General features: G+C 43.5%; 1 protein-coding gene across 9 annotated transcripts in view; it reads right to left on the bottom strand.

Annotated features, from left to right (window-relative positions):
* FAM107A (family with sequence similarity 107 member A) overlaps window positions 1–17,783 on the bottom strand; it is a 100,989-nt gene that overhangs the window by 29,425 nt on the left and 53,781 nt on the right. The gene's annotated exons all lie outside the window — the stretch shown is intronic.

The following is a 17,783-nucleotide window of genomic DNA, read 5'->3' as shown; positions in this document are numbered from 1 at the left end:
TACAACTCCAATCATCCCCACCATGCTGGCTGATGGGGATGTTGGGAATTGTCCTCCAGATGTGTCAGACTACACCAGGTTGGGGAAGGCTGGTCTACACTGACTGGTAGGACAGCCAATAACTTGCCTGGGTAGGACAGAGTACACAAGAGGCTTGGCTTATATCGAGAGCTTTTCTACACCAGGCATGAATTGCATAAAAATACAATACATCTCACCATATTGAGGAAGACTGACCAGATGACCTGAGTGCCTGCTCAGTCTGCCATCCAGGTGCTAACTGTGGATGGGCAACTTCAAGGCCCAGGTTTTTCGACTTTAAACCAGCCCATCAGAGGACACCTTCAAATACAGGAAGATCCTCTGTAAAGTACGATAGTTGGCCTCCCTATGGTCAGCCCAGACTCATTCTGCAGGCACATTGTTAATGGTGGTGCAGCTAGGTAATTTCAGACCTTGAACTTTTGGGGCACAGGGAGGCTTTAGGTAGCCTTGTGTATTGTTTCAGTCGGGAAGCACACAACTAACATTTGTCTTACCCACCGTGTGTTCCCTTGCTTTACACCTGTGTCTACATTCCTGATATGTTAGAACAGGGAGGGCAAGATGTGGGCCGCATGTGGCCTCCGCCAGCCCTAGCACCCCCCCCCCCATTAACAATCTTTTTAGGCAAAGAAAGGCATCTGTAGCATTACAGAGCACCAAAAAGGACAAACTGAGCTCATTTGCAAGGCTAAGTGTGAACCTTTTGGAACTCTATAGCAGCTCTGAATGCCGTTTTCCCCCCTATGTATTTAAACATTTGTTTTTCAGAGCAACTGCAGCCCACTGAGGTGATGGTGTCCTCCCGAAGTTGTCCGCTACTGAGTTAGAACAGCAGCTAACATCTTGCCAACCCTGCTTAAAAAAAATACTCCGAGCATGTGCAGTTTTGCATTCTAAACTCACCAAGCCATAACACAATCCTGACTAGAGGTATAAACATATGGAGTTTGCTTCTGCTCCCTGATGCCCTCATCACCTGCTGCTCTCTGGGTGCTCATTTGGGTTGCCCTGGTATGGGACCCTGGACTTCAACTTTCGCTTCATGAAGTCCAGATAAGATACTCTTGCTAAAGCTGGAATCTCTTCCTTCCTTGACATGTTTTATTTCTTTGGTTAGAACATTTGTATCCTAAAAGGAACAGAAGGTGACATACATGATTCTCACACCCATGTTATCCTCACAATAACCCTGTGAGGTAGGTTGGACTGATATAGTGACAGGCCCAAGGTCACCCAGAGAACTTCAGGACTGAGTGGAGATTTGAACCTGGGTCTCTCTGGTCCCAGTCTGACACTCTGTTCATTAATTATATCAGACTTAATTATTTTATTTATTCATTTGGAGTATTTTTATTCTGCTCCTCAGCCAAAAGGCTCCCAGAGTGACTTACGTATAATCAATTAAACAAGGTATTCCCTGCCACTAGGCTTACAATCTAAAAGACATAGCACTCAAGGAAAAAGGAATGGGGAGGGAAGAGGGAAAAAATATTTTAGCAGGGCTGGTAGAATAGCCCCATACTCCCTCTCATAGGGTGTCTGTCTATTTCACAAAAAGCACCTTCGCCAAATAAAATCGTCTTACTGAAGGCATACACGGTTTGCCCTTGAACTACATAAGCCAGTGGTTGGGTTTTGATGGGAAATAAAACCACTATGAACTGAAATGATTTTTAAAGTATTCTTATATGTGTACGGGAGAAAAAACACCTTTCTATACTCTCTAAATTAGAGAGGAAAAGCAAAGGAAAAGAGAAGGCAGAGAACTTATTTTGTGATCCTTTGTGACAAAGATGTGTTCCTATTTGGATATTTTAGTATAAAATGAGAGGTACAGAGAGACACAATTCCTGGGCACTTTGTCAGGAGCAGAAAGGAAGAGCTTTGGCTGCTATTTCTTTGGAGGACTCCCATGTAACCCTTTCCTTACTCACTAAAGAGGACTCAACTTTGTTCTTGCAGAGAGAGACTGAAGGGATGGACTTGCCACCTGCCCATGATGCTTAAAATCAAAGTAGTCCATGTCTCCCACAGGGGAGAGACTCAACTTGCATTTGGAGCTCTGCCTCTTTTGCCAGGTTTGCATGTCATGACAAGCCACCCTGAAAACAAGCCACCCTGAACAACCCAACAACAAACCACTGGTTCTCAGGGTGGCTTGTGCATGGTTAATAACCCATGCTTTAGCCATTGTGCAAGTTCAGACAACATAACAAGCCACTCTGAAACAAGGGTGACAACCCATCATGGGTTATTGTGCCATGCAAACCAGGTCATAGTTTATTAGGAGCAGAACAGGGCTTCCAAAAAAAAATTAACTGTACTGACAGATAATCTTTCCCCACTGTAAAGTACCTTTGGGCTCACCCAGGGATGTGGCAACAGCACTACCAGGCATCCTTACTCTCTGTACCACCAGGACAGATGACATATAGAGCAGGTGTGGGCAACCAGTGGCTCTCCAGCTGTGGTTAGATTCCAACTCCCATCAGTCCCAGCATGGCAAAAGATCAGGGATGAAGGGAGTTGTATTCTAACATTTGGAAGGCCACAAGTGCCCCCTGTCCCTGAAGCCCAGGGACTGGTTGGTCACTTATGAATCGCCCCCAAAGAGGAAATGCACCATGAAAAAAAGAGGACACTCTTTTGCATAAAATTTGCATATGCTAATTTCTATGGGTTGATGCCAATTTAGAAATTATTATATTTATTTAAATAGAAATACAGTACCTATTAACCACAGTGTGGAAGGCTGTGAACAGGTGACTTGTGTGCCTACTCAGTCTGCTGTGCAGGTGCTATTGATGGGCATCTTCAGGGCCCCTGCTGCTCTCCCTTCTTAGGGCTCTTTATCTTTAAATTGGACTTGGACTGGACTGCCCTTCAAACAGAGGATACCTTCAAAATAGAGGACAGTCCTCTGTAAAAGGTTCTCCCTTCTGAGCATTCTCCATTTTATGGAAAGGTTTACAAGGTGCTAAACAGCCCTGCCTTGCCTCCTTGCTCAGGAACCTGACTGGCAATTGATCGTAGACCACATGATTTGCCTCTGGCCCCTTGTCTGCCTGCTCTGGAAATAGATCACCAGCTTGTTTGGGCCACACAATTTGCCTCTGACCTTGCTGGGCCCTGACATCCATCTGCAAGTCACTCCCTCTCATGGCTACATGTGATAATCATATGTGAACACACATTCCGTGCAAGTAACCTCCTATAGACCTGTGAACAGAGAGCTTGTCTAGCCATTACATTCACCACAGGGAGTGGCATCTCCATGGTCAATTCCTCTCCTTCCCCTTGGTGCTGTGTCATAAGAAATGCCATGCTGGATCAGACCAAGGGTCCATCTAGTCCAACATTCTGTTCACACAGTGGCCAACCAGCTGTTGGCCAGGAACGCTCAAGCAAGGCATGAGCGCAACAGCACCCTCCCACCCATGTTCCCCAGCAATTGATGTACATAGGCTCACTGCCTCTGGTACTGGAGGCAGCACATAGCCATGAAGAGTAGTAGCCATTGATAGCCTTTTCCTCCAGGAATTTGTCCACCCCCTTGTCATCTTCTGGAACTTGTTGTATGAATTGGGGCCATTACGTAATGAGTTTCCCCATCCATCATCCATGTCCACTGTGTTTGCCAGAAGGGTAGGGAGACTCACTATGAGAGGGACTTAACTCATGTGTCATGTACCTGAAATCTGCAATCCACATTCCAGTTCCTGTGGAAATATAATTTCCAGAGCAGTTCAGAGGGACATATTCCAGAGCAGCCTTCCCTACCCTGGTGCCTTCCAGGTGTTTATTTTTATTTTGTTTTGTTTTTGTTTCTATACCACCCAATAGCTGAAGCTCTCTGGGTGGTTCACAAAAATTAAAACCAAAAAGCGCACAGTAAATCAATATAAAATATAAAAACATTAAAACCACAATGGTGTTTTGGACTACAACTCCCAGAATTCTTGACCATTAGCCATGCTGACTGGGACTGATGGGAGTTGAAGTCCAAAATATCTGGAGGGCACCAGGCTGGGGAAGACTGTTCTAGCGTGTTGCAGTTCACGAACATTTTGTCTCAGCCACGGGCTCACTCTGGTTTGGGACAAAACCAGCAGCACCTGAGCATCACACGAGGCTATGGGAATAGTCTGCCGCCCGCACATCTATGCCAGTTCCTCTCTTGTGCTATCTTGTGCAGGGGAATAATTAGACTGTGTAGAGAACAATGCACTTCAAAATGCCTGGATTGACGGAGAGCAGAATGTTGACCACGAGACAACTTAGAACATTTGCCAGGAATATTGTATGGATCACTGCAAGCTCATTGTAACTGAAGCATGCACATGCTTGACAAGTTGAGTGAATCTGAGACAAATATTTACTCTGGTATCAATAAAAAGGAGGGGTAGAGTAGGTTTTTCCCTTCATGGATCACTGCCTTGTTGTGGCGAAGGGGCTTGCGTAACTCAGTGAAGCCATAAGCTATGCCGTGCAGGGCCACCCAAGACGGACAGGTCATGGCGGAGAGTTCTGACAAAATGTGGTCCACTGGAGAAGGAAATGGCAACCCACTCCAGTATTCTTGCCAAGAAAACCCCATGGAACGTATCACAAAGCTAAAAGATATGACGCCGGAAGATGAGCCCCTCAGGTCAGAAGGTGTCCAATATACTACTGGGGAAGAGCAGAGGGAATTTCCAAGTAGTGCCAGAAAGAGTGAAGCGGCTGGGCCAAAGCCGAAAGGACACTCAGCTGTGGATGTGTCTGGTGGTGAAAAGATAGTCCGATGCTGTAAAGAACAATATTGTTTAGGAACCTGGAATGTAAGATCAATCATAGAATAGTAGGGGTGGGAGGGGCCTACAAGGCCATCAAGGTAATGGCCTTGAATCAAGGTAATGAATCAAGGTAATCAAGGTGGTCAAATGTGGGATGGCAAGATTGAACATCAACATCTTGGGAATCAGCAAACTAAAATGGACAAGCATGGGCGAATTTAATTCAGGTGACTATCATATCTACCACTGTGGGCAAGAATCCTGTAGAAGAAATGGAGTAGCACTCATAGTCAACAAAAAGGTGGGAAAAGCAGTACTGGGGTACAATCTCAAAAATGATAGAACGATCTCAGTACGAATCCAAGGCAAACCATTCAACATCACAGTAATTCAAGTCTATGCTCCAACCACTTAGGCCAAAGAAGCTAAAGTTGAACAGTTCTATGAAGACCTACAACACCTTCTAGAACTAACACCAAAAAAAAGATGTCCTCTTCATCATAGGGGATTGGAATGCTAAAGTAGGAAGTCAAGAAATCACCGGGATAACAGGCAAGCATGGCCTTGGTGTACAAAATGAAGCAGGACAAAGGCTCGTAGAGTTTTGCCAAGAGAACACACTGATCATAGCAAACACTCTTTTCCAACAGCACAAGAGGCGACTCTACACATGGACATCACCAGATGGTCAATATCGAAATCAGATTGATTATGTACTTTGCAGCCAAAGATGAAGAATCTCTATACAGTCAGTAAAAACAAGACCTGGAGCTGACTGTGGCTCAGATCATGAGCTGCTTCTTGCAAAATTTCGGCTTAAATTGAAGAACATAGGGAAAACCACTAAACCATTCAGGTATGACCTAAATCATATCCCTTATGAATATACAGTGAAGGTGAGGAATAGATTTAAGGGATTAGACATGATAGACAGAGTGCCTGAGGAACTATGGACGGAGGTCCATAACATTGTTCAGGAGGCAGCAACTCAATCCATCCCAAAGAAAAAGAAATGCAAGAAAGCAAAGTGGCTGTCTGATGAGGCTTTACAAGTAGCTGAGGAAAGAAGGGAAGCGGAAAGCAAGGCGGAAAGGGGAAGATATATCCAACTGAATGCAGAGTTCCGGAGAATAGCAAGGAGAGACAAGAAGGCCTTCTTAAATGAACAATGCAAAGAAATCGAGGGAAACAATAGAATGGGAAAGACTAGAGATCTTTTCAAGAAAATCGGAGATCTTAAGGGAACGTTTTGTGCAAAGACGGGCATGATAAAGCACAAAGAAGGCAGGGACCTAACGGAAGCAGATGAGATTAAGAAGAGGTGGAAAGAATACACAGAAGAACTATACAGGAAAGATCTTAATGTCCCTGATAGCCATGATAGTGTGGTCACTGAACTTGAGCCGGACATCCTAGAGAGTGAAGTCAAGTGGGCCTTCGGAAGCATTACTAAAAACAAAGCTAGTGGAGATGACAGTATTCCAGCTGAGCTATTTAAGATCCTAAAAGATGATGCTGTTGAAGCGCTGCACTCAATATGCCAACACATTTGGAACACTCAGCAGTGGCCACAAGACTGGAAAAGGTCAGTTTACATTCCAATTCCAAAGAAGGGCAATGCCAAAGAGTGTTCAAACTACCGCACAATTGCACTCATTTCACCTGCCAGCAAGGTTATGCTCAAAATCCTACAACCTAGGCTTCAGCAGTATGTGAACTGAGAACTAGCGGAAGTACAAGCTGCGTTTCGAAGAGGCAGAAGAACTAGAGATCAAATCGCCAACATTCGCTGGATCACGGAGAAAGCAAGAGAATTCCAGAAAAAGTCTATTTCTGCTTCATTTATTATGCTAAAGCCTTTGATTGTGTGGATCACAACAAACTGTGGCAAATTCTTAAAGAGATGGGAGTACCAGACCACCTTACCTGTCTCCTGAGAAACCTGTACAAGGGTCAAGAAGCAACAGTAAGAACCAGACATGGAACAACTGATTGGTTCAAAATTGGGAAAGGAGTACGACAAGGCTGCATATTGTCTCCCTGCTTATTTAACTTATATGTAGAGTACATCATGAGAAATGCCGGGTTGGATGAATCAGAGGTCAGAATTAAGATTGCTGGGAGAATTATCAACAACCTCAGATACGCAGACGATACCACCCTAATGGCAGAAAGCGAAGAGGATCTAAAGAGCCTCTTGTTGAGGGTGATAATGGAGAGTGCAAAAGCTGGTCTGAAAATCAACATTAAAAAAACTAAGATCCTGGCATCTGGCCCCATCACTTCCTGGCATATAGAAGGGGAAGAAATGGAAGCAGTGACAGATTTTATTTTCTTGGTTTCCAAGATCACCACAGATGGTGACTGTAGCCATGAAATTAAAAGACGCTTGTTCCTTGGGAGGAAAGCTATGGCAAACCTAGACAGCATAGTAAGAAGCAGAGATATCACCTTGCTGACAAAGGTCCGTCTAATCAAAGCCATGGTTTTCCCAGTAGTAATGTATGGCTGTGAGAGCTGGACTATAAGGAAGGCTGAGCGCCGAAGAATCGATGCTTTCGAACTGTGGTGCTGGAGAAGACTCTTATGAGTCCCCTGGACTGCAAGGAGGTCCAATCAGTCCATCCTAAAGGAAATCAACCCTGAGTGCTCATTGGAAGGACAGATACTGAAGCTGAAGCTCCAATATGTTGGCCACCTAATGCGAAGAATAAACTCTCTGGAAAAGACCCTGATACTGGGAAAGACTGAGGGCAAAAGGAGAAGGGGATGGCAGAGGATGAGATGACTAGATAGCATCACCGATGCAATGAATATGGACTTGAGCACACTCCGGGAGAGAGCGGAGGACAGGAAGACCTGGCGTGGTATGGTCCATGGGGTCACGAAGAGTCGGACACGACTTAACGACTTAACAACAGCAACAGAGTAGGTTTTTGCTGGCTCACGCCTGCTGTGTCACAAGTTTCGTAAGTAATGCATAGTGCATTAGTAATTAATGCGCAAGAATTCTAAGTAATGTTGTCTTTAAAAACAAACCAACCTAGCTCTCAATACCTAGAACAGGAGTGGGGAACTTGTGGCCCTCCAGATGTTGTTGGACTCTACCTCCTATCAACCCCATGCAGCATTGACAATGGTCAAGAAAGATGGGAGATGTAGTCCAACGAAACCTGGAAACCCAATCCCACACTCAGTCTAGAACTTTGGCTTGGCCTAGAAAATTTTGCAGCTGTCACAGGTTTTTTTAGTTGTCACAACATTTTGGTTGGCCCTCCAAGGGGCTCACTGTCCACTCCATGCCTATACCAGTTCAAAGGAACTGGCAAGACTGGTCTATGCTAAGAGATAGGCAAGCCAGTTGCAGTTTAAACTAAGCTGAGATCACATCTGACCGTATTAGATAAATCATGTTGACAATCATTTACAATGTGTTTGGAGTATTTGGTAATGTTTTAAACACCTAGGCAACAGGGGGGGAAAAAGAGAAGAAATGCTTGTTAAAAATTCAGCCATCTCTGCTAGGAAGGGTTGTTTGATAAGGTGAGTTAAACAATTGACCCAGCCAAGATTTGGACCATTCTTAGCTGGACTGCCAGTTAATTGGGAATGTCTCTTTCTTCCTAAGAAAAGGAGAGTAAACTGCTTCTGTAGCTTCTCAGCACTAGTATATGGAGAAATTCTTTCTGATCTAATTTTAGGACATGTTCTTATACATTATAATGACCTCAGCACCTGATGGCTATGGGAAAAATCCCAACCTATGAAACGTTTCAGCATCACCAACCCATGGCAGGCTCACTGCAAATTGCCATGTACTGAATTAAACCCCGGCATTTGAAGTAGTGAATATGCCTTTATCTTAAAATATTGTTGACTGATGAATGTTACAGACTGGATTAAAAAACCCGGAATAGAATGTTGTAAGCGGAATGGTCAATATCCATCGTTAAATGATGATTTATGGTGTCTTAGGAAAGACAGTAAGGACAAGATATTGAGGAACCCATGTGTTAAAGCAATTTCTGAGTTATGGGCTAATTATGTTAAGATAGGATCACATCAGGTTTATCACCACTTATGTTTTATATATACAATTAACAAATAAATAAAAGAGAGATTTTAGTAGATAGACAGGTATGTTCTATTAAAGACTTTGTTGAAGGTGGAAATGTTATCACCTTTGCACAAGCACAGCAACAGACAGTCCCAGACTAAAGAAGGCAGTTCCAATATTTTCAAATAAGACATGCGATCCAAGCACTTTTGGAATCCACTTAGGTAGTTATCACAGTTTGAATACTTTATACAGTCCCATCTGGTAAACGTTTATGGAGTCATAAAGGGCATATAAATTAGAGGTACATGAGGATATCAGGAAAAATGGGAGAAAGATCTAGGTATGGTTTTGTCAGCAGAGGTTTGACAATGGATATGGGAGAACACTGGAAGAAACTTAATAGCAATGAATGTAAAGCAAAATATGCTGAAAACATTGCATCAATGGTACTTAAAATCATACAAGAAAAAAGATATATAGATTAGGACATGATAGATGCTGGAAGTCTGGACAATTAAGAGCAGATTATTTGCATATCTTTTGGCATTGTGAAAATATCAAGCCATACTGGTGTAGTATTTTACTATATGATGAGCAAATCACGGTATATTAAGGGCAGAATCCAATGGTGACTGCCCATGAGCACGCAGCCCTGCTAATTCTGTCCTGCAAGTAGCACCCTCTGCTTGTGGAAGGGACATTTAGTATTTCTGGAGGCAACCTGAAATGAGAGGATATCCTAATTTCTCGAAAGAGGTAGGCCAGCAGAGCTCACATAAGGGAGCTCTGCCAACCTGCCCTGTTGTGTAAACAAGTGTTTCTGCTTGTTCCGGAGCTTGTCCCCAGAAGTGCTAAATCTCCATTGCACAAGTGGTGGGTGCTGCATACACAGTGGAATTGGAGGTGCTGGCCACATGTGGAACAAAAGCAGCAGTGGATTTTGTGTGTGGACCGACAGCATTGGATACTGCCCAGTATATCAGCGGATCCATTGAGAGTTAAATTATCTTAAAGTTTGTGTAGAGGATGGTGATATAGGAATGGTTGTTACTTTATTTACTGCTCCCAAAATCTCAATAGCTGCTCATTGGAAGAAACGCAGGGCTCCCTGCCTCCTTATAAGATTTTTTTTTAAAGAATTTCAGATATTGCCACGATGATAAAACTGACATAGTCATGCGAGAGAAAATCACTTATTAGAAAATACGTTTGTTGAAAAATGGGTAACATTTGTTGCATTCCGGAATGATACATTTCAAGAAAATGTTCACCTGTGCTCTTTTTTCATTTATATGAAATTATATGTTTGGGTTTATTTCAGAAGGAATTTATTTTTTGCTTGATTTTGTATATTTGCGATGCTATAATAACCTTCTGTTTAAATACATAAATTAAAGAAGGGGGGATTTACAAAATAATTGGAGGAGTATTCATTGAACATGTATGGGGACAGTAGGATTGTGGGCTAGCCATGCCTCCTCCATGCTAATGCACACTGGCTATGCACCCTGGTTAGGGATGTCAGAGAAATCCGCAATGGATTGAAATGAGTTTGGATTCCATTAATCCAACCTGTGAATTGTCTCTTTCCAAGTTGCCCGGACTTGCAGACCAGCTTTTTACTTGGGGGGGGTATTTGTGCAAATTTGTTGCACAAATTCACACTTGCATTAATTTGCACATGTGCTGATGTGCATTAGCACAAGTACGAAGTAGTGCTGATGCGCATCAGTGCAAGTGGAACAAAATTCTTGTACACCCCTAAAAACATTTGATTCCATCAGTGAGTAGACGATGGAACGAAAGACACCTAACAATCTGCGAGACACAAATGGAATGGGTTTAACAACATCTGGACATCCCTAACCCTGGTGGCCCTCAATTTGGTATCAGTGAGAAAGGGGCCCACACACATCAGTGTCGGGGGCAGGACCAGTAGGCTACACAACATTATGGGTGTGGCTAAGAGGCAGACTCCCACTTTCCCGACATGCACTGGATGTATTATATATTATATATTTAGTAAGTTTATATCCTGCCTTTCATCCATTATTGAACTCAAGGCTACAGACTTGATGTCTTCCATCCAGGCACACTGGCTGTCCAGGATCAGAGCTGCTTAGCTTCAGCAAAGTGTCTGCACCACGTCTCGAATGAACAGCCCCAAAGTAAATGTTGGTTCCATACAACGTCACACAAGGGGACTTCTGCACATGAACTTCTCCTTCTTTTTCTTTTCCTGCACCCTGCTGTCATCATCTTCTGGGGCATCTCCCATGCTCTGAATCATTATCGTGTTTTTTTTAGATTGAGGGAAGTCTGGTATATCCTGAATGGTGCTATGAAACACTCCATGTATTTGTGCAATTCTGCTATATGACAGCGCCATGTAGTGGCTGTATAATGAAACATAAAGAACAGCAGAGAAAGACCCCCCCCCCCAAAAAAAAGCACATGTAAAGGAACTGATTTTAACCCTGCAAAGAATCCGGAAGCAGAAGCCCTGGTAAAGGTATAGGATAAAAGCCTCATGTAGAAATGCCCTTTGAAGAGCTGCAAATGCAGAAGCAGCCCTGAATGTGGCAGATTGGTAGACTGATCACAGAGAATTGGGTTTTTGCCCACTAGAACCTAAAATACATTAACTTTTCTGACCCTGGAAAAAATAAAAAAGTGTATTTATTATTAGGCCATCCCAACACCCTGTGGCAATGAATAAGCATAAAAAGATAATGATAAGTTGTAACTGAAGACGTATTTTCATTTGCTTAAAACTGTTGCCTATTAATTTCATTAAATTAGAATAATATAATCATAGAATAGTAGGGTTGGAAGGGGCCTATAAGACCACTGAGTCCAACATCCCGCTCAACTACTGCAAGTTCTTATAGTCCGACAGAAAAAATAAATCTTCCCTATGTGAATTTTTCCACACCATTCATGATCTTATGAAGCTTTTCTGTCAATTGTTAGTCTTTAAAAAAAATTAAATGAAAAGTGTCAATTCTTTAAGGCTTTCTTAATCAGGGAGTTGATCCATCTCCTTGATAATTTAAGCTGTCAAACAAAACCAGACCTTCTCCAGCTCTACTCTTCTCTTTAGAAATGTGCTGGTGACTAGTGTTTTGCACTGTGAGACCAAGCATGCTTCCACATTAGCCCTTCCTCTGGCAATGCTGAACAGAACTGAAATCGAACAGTGGCACTTTTTTCACATGCCAGTAAGGTAATGCTCAAGATCTTGCAAGGTAGACTCCAGCAATTCATGGAACGAGAATTGCCAGATGTACAAGCTGGGTTTAGAAAAGGCAGAGGAACTAGAGACCAAATTGCCAATATCCGCTGGATAATGGAGAAAGCCAGGGAGTTTCAGAAAAACATCTATTTCTGTTTTATTGACTATTCTAAAGCCTTTGACTGTGTGGATCATCACAAACTGTGGCAAGTTCTTGGTGGTATGGGGATACCAAGTCATCTTGTCTGCCTCCTGAGGAATCTGTATAACGACCAAGTAGCAACGGTAAGAACAGACCACAGAACAACGGAGTGGTTTAAGATTGGGAAAGGAGTACGGCAGGGTTGTATACTCTCACCCTACCTATTCAACCTGTATGCAGAACACATCATGCGACGTGCTGGGCTTGATGAAGCCAAGGCTGGAGTTAAAATCGCTGGAAGAAACATTAACAATCTCCGATATGCAGATGATACCACTTTGATGGCTGAAAGCGAGGAGGAGCTGAGGAACCTCATGATGAGGGTGAAAGAAGAAAGTGCAAAAGCTGGGTTGCAGTTAAACCTAAAAAACCCCAAGATTATGGCAACCAGCTTGATTGATAACTGGCAAACAGAGGGAGAAAACATGGAGGCAGTGACAGACTTTGTCTTTCTAGGCGCAAAGATTACTGCAGACGCTGACTGCAGCCAGGAAATCAGAAAACGTTTACTTCTTGGGAGGAGAGCAATGACAAATCTTGATAACATAGTTAAGAGCAGAGACATCACACTGACAACAAAGGTCCGCATAGTTCAAGAAATGGTATTCCCCGTAGTAACCTATGGCTGCGAGAGCTGGACCATAAGGAAGGCTGAGCGAAGGAAGATAGATGCTTTTGAACTGTGGTGTTGGAGGAAAATGCTGAGAGTGCCTTGGACTGCAAGAAGATCAAACCAGTCCATACTCCAGGAAATCAAGCCAGACTGCTCACTTGAGGGAATGATATTAAAGGCAAAACGGAAGTACTTTGGCCATATAATGAGAAGACAGGATACCCTGGAGAAGATGCTGATGCTAGGGAAAGTGGAAGGCAAAAGGAAGAGGGGCCGACCAAGGGCACGGTGGATGGATGATAGTCTGGAGGTGACGGGCTCGACCTTGGGGGAGCTGGGGGTGGCGACAGCTGACAGGAAGCTCTGGCGTGGGCTGGTCCATGAAGTCACGAAGAGTCGGAAGTGACTGAATGAATAAAGAACAACAACTGGAAATGCTGTACTTTGTTCACTCCGCTTTTAATGGAGAATCCAGATTACGTCCCCACCTCCATCTTTACTATTTTGTACTCGTTTTTAGTCAGGGTTCCCAGAGAACACAGCATCCTCCAAACAGTTACCTAACAGCCTAATAGCCCATACATGACTAAGGGAACTGTGGGTTTTGCTAGCCTCATTCCACTACAACCTTGGTGGCTTGGCACTAAAGGACACTTTCCTGATCCCCCTAAAGAAGACGGGATGTTGATCTCTGCCTTGGGATAGATAACATCTATTCTCTGGTTTCTTTTCCTTCTCTGTTTCCTTTCTACCCTCATCTACCTCCTCCTATTAATCTAACTGGGCTTCCCACAGATCTGTCTGGCATCTATCGCCCCCTCCATCTTCTTATTTGGCATCTGTCTCCTCCAGTCCCAGAGGTGGAGAATCTTTTTTCTCCCAAGGGCCGCATTCCCTCAGGGCAAAGTGGTTGGGCACCAGAGCCAGAAGTATACATGCGCACCACACACACATACCTCTGTGCCCTGCTCAGCTATTTCCCAGTGATCAGTTGAACAGCATGGGGGCAAGGAGACTACAGGGAAAGTGAGGTTTAAACTTCACTTTCCCCCTGATCTCCTCCCTTCCTGTGCTGCTTAGCTGCTCAGTGGAAAAATGGGGCTCCTCCAGAATTCCACTGCTCAGCTGAGTGACAGGACTCCAGGCCTGCAATGAACTGTGTGGCTGATGGCCCTAAACACTGGCTTCTTTTCTGGTTCCTAATGCCCCTTACTAAAGGCTCAGTTTTTCCAAATGCACTGTGGCTCTTAGTTCAAGACCCAAATGCATGCTTCTCCTGTAGACGTGTGTAGTTCTTGACACATAGAGGTGAGGACACACAGTATCATTATCTGTTATTAATATTTATATACCACCTTATTTACCAAAAAGGTGGTGTACATCAACTTAAAACAATAAAACCTTAGAATAATAAAAACAAGAATATCAAAATATCATGGCATTTGGGGTGGGTTAGGGTATTTTTAGAAGTATGATGTTTTAATGTAAAATTTTATTGTTTTAAAACTGTTTGTATTGATGTACATCGCCCAGAGTGGCCGGGTGACTGGCCAGATGGGCGATTAAGAAATGTAATAAATAAATACAATAAATACAATAAAACATTACAATGACAGAATTTAAATGTCTAAATTAAAAGATGCATCTTCATTTTTCTAAAGGCCAAGAGAGTGGGGGACAATTGCAGTTCTTGAAAGAATGCATTCCATAATTTGGGGGCAACACAGGAGAAAGCCCTTTCACATGAGCCCAGATTACTCTGTGGGCAATGGTGTCTTCAAACAGCCTCTTGTGCCGATCGCAATACTTGAGCAGTTCATAGCGAGACAAGCGATCCCTCAGATAGCCAGGTCCTAACCCATTTAGGGACTTAAAGGTCAAGAACAACACCTTGAATTACGCCCAGAAAGCAATTGGTGACCAGAGCTGGTCTTTCAAGACAGGTATAATATGGTCCTGATACTGTGCACCAGGCAGTTACAGTAAGAATGCCATAGTTTAAGCACCATGACTGAACGGGCCCTCTCTTTCATCCCCATCAGCTATGTTTCTGTTGGCAAAAAGAAAACAAGGAGGGCCTCGGAAACTGAGTGCAGATCACAAACAGGTCCATATGGGAAGAAAACACATACACTGCTTCCCCCAGGAATTGAAATGGGATGGGGGTGGGGGTGGTTTGGATTTTCAAAGGGATGAGGGGTGAGGCCTTTAATCTTTGCTGAATATGGATTCAGGTTGTATGGAACTGTAGGGGAAAAAAGAGAAACATTTCAAAATCATGACCATTTTATTAGATTTAAGTTTTAATTGAGGTTAGGCATCTTTGCATCCTTCCTGTTGCAATATGGCATAGCCCTGTTAATGAACTTCATTCTTATTTGCTTCCTGTGCGTCTGGTTACTCCAGTCCTTCAACCAGTGGAGGCTGGTGGCTCTGATGTCAGTGGGGCAGTGAATCTGCTCTGAGTTTCAGCCAGAACTCTAAAGGAGCTATCCAAGATGCTGAGCTCTACCCCCAAAATGGCTTCAGCACCTTGGATAGCTCCTTTGGGGTTCTGACTGAAACCCAGAGTGGATTCACTGCCCCACTGAAACAGGAGCCACCAGCCTCCACTGCCTTCAACGGATGTCCTGTATACTAATAGTGAACTCATTCTCTAAGGACACAATTCTATGCATGTTTAGACAGAAAAAATCCCTACACCTCCCAGCATTCCCATCAAGCATGGCTAGCTGAGGAATGCTGGGAATTGTAGGACTTTTTTTTCTGTCTAAACATGTATAGGATTGCACCTTAAGTGTGGATCCTTATGTAACCAAAATGGCACTACCTATGCATAACAGGGAGGTATCAGCAGGCTTGGGAGAACCCCAAAGTTTGCAGAAGTACCCCCCCAGCTTAAAAAGAAAAAAAGCTTAATGGGGCAACCTCCCCAAAACAACCCACTGAAGACTGAGCATGTCCAGTGGGCATGGAATGCTGGCTGACTTCTGGCAGGGGAGAACAGAAGACCAAGAGGAAAGTGAATGGAATGGAGTATTCTGGAGGAGGGCATAGCTGGCTGGCTGGAACCCTGAACAGGACCACTCCACACAGCAACATTTTGTTGCAGTTCCCGCTTGTACTTATTAGTTCAATCACATGGTCATCAAGCAGAAGGACACCTCTTTCAGGATATGAACGTCTATCCAGTGATGAAAGGGTACGCTGGACTGTAGCAGTTGCAAATTTGCAAGTGGAAGTATCAAGTGATTAAATCCTACTTTGTTTATTCCAGTGAACATAGCAACAAGCCTAGGTAGAAATGGGTTTTTTTTCCAGCTAGAAGGTGACAGCACTACACCTGTTAAGTTGATCTTGTGGGTGGTGGGTGTTCTGAGAATTCATGGGATTTAGGGAATTCCCTGGCCACGTAACAGGTCACACTACACAGCAACTGTGTGGGAAAGTTGCCCAGTGGAAGTTGTTTTACGGTGTAATCTTAGACAGTCTGTTGAGAAATAACTAAACCCCACTGAGGTCAGTAAGACTTACTCCCTGTAAGTGTGTATAGGAGTAGACCATCCTCACATGGCAACTTGTAGGCTAGACTATTCGAGAGCCACATGTAAATATTTCACATATGCCTCCTCAGCCACAGTTTGGTCACCCTTTGAATAGAACACATTCAGATGTCCTGCCACTCTGCGGTCCCATGGTTTTACAATAGCAAACGGAAAGTCTCCTGCCACTTTCCAGAGAAAAGGAAATTACTTCAAAGCGCAAATACAATATGTGCCCCTGAAAAGTAAGACTTGGAATCTTTTTTTCTCCTCGCCTAACACAGTTGGTGCTTCCAAGAAGCTGACATTACAGAGGTCCGTCAAACAAAACTAGCACTTTGCCTGCCAAAGTACAAATATTAAATACAAAAGGGTTTCCATGCCAACTCAGACTCTCCCTCCTCCCTTTCAAGGCTTCAGTGCCCAAGTCTGAACTTTTCCAAACTCTGCTGAATAAATGTTTTATAGAAGAAATGATACCGCCCTCCACCGCGCGCCCACACACACACACACACACACCTTATCCTACTAAATGGTCATCTAGAAATAATCATTCATTCATTCATTCATTTATTTATTTAAGAATGAAGCACAGTTCAGTTCCTCCATTTGATAGAATGGGATGGGGGTAGGGAGAATGATGAACACATCACCTCTGCTATTTCTGAACAGACTAAAGCTAAGTGTCATAGAGATTTCTGAGGTGAGATTTGAAGGAGTTTAGGTATCTCACTATTTAAAAAGTCTGTAAAAACCCAGCTCAATTACAATTAGGAATGGCTGACTTATCCCTTTCTCACTGTGACATACCTGGTGTTGAGACACTATTGCAAATACTAATTGGTTTTGCAGCTTGGTCGCTCACATGCCACAGAGTCACTCAAAGATATGGCAGAGAGCACCGGGAACTGGTGGATGGTCAAATCCCCTTTTGCCATAAGGATACATTGCTGAAATAGGCTTTTTTTCTAACTGCTCAGAATACTTCACAACACAATTAGCTCAGAAGTCCTGTAAATGACCTTGCAATGATGGCTACTCATATTATACTACTAGTGATGGACAACACCCCCTCAGCAAAACTGAGGATCAGCTCAACATTTACCAGGCCCTATTGTGGCCTTTTGGGCCTACAAGCCCAAGCTGCTATAGCCAATGGTAAGGGATGATGAGAGCCGTAGGCCAAAACATCTGGAGGGCCACAAGTTGCCCACCATGTATGTGAATATCAATACATCACTTTCCCGCTTGTTACCAGAATAAAGCAATGTAATCAAAAACCAAGAGTCTGGTAAAATAACAATTGCATGC

The sequence above is a fragment of the Heloderma suspectum genome, chromosome 2, assembly GCF_057233095.1.
Source record: "Heloderma suspectum isolate Gila_16-S chromosome 2, 16-S_ref, whole genome shotgun sequence".
In the NCBI taxonomy this organism is placed as follows: domain Eukaryota; kingdom Metazoa; phylum Chordata; class Lepidosauria; order Squamata; family Helodermatidae; genus Heloderma; species Heloderma suspectum.
The sequence above is the reverse complement of the archived record's forward strand: the minus strand, read 5'-3'. Positions and strand labels throughout refer to the sequence as shown.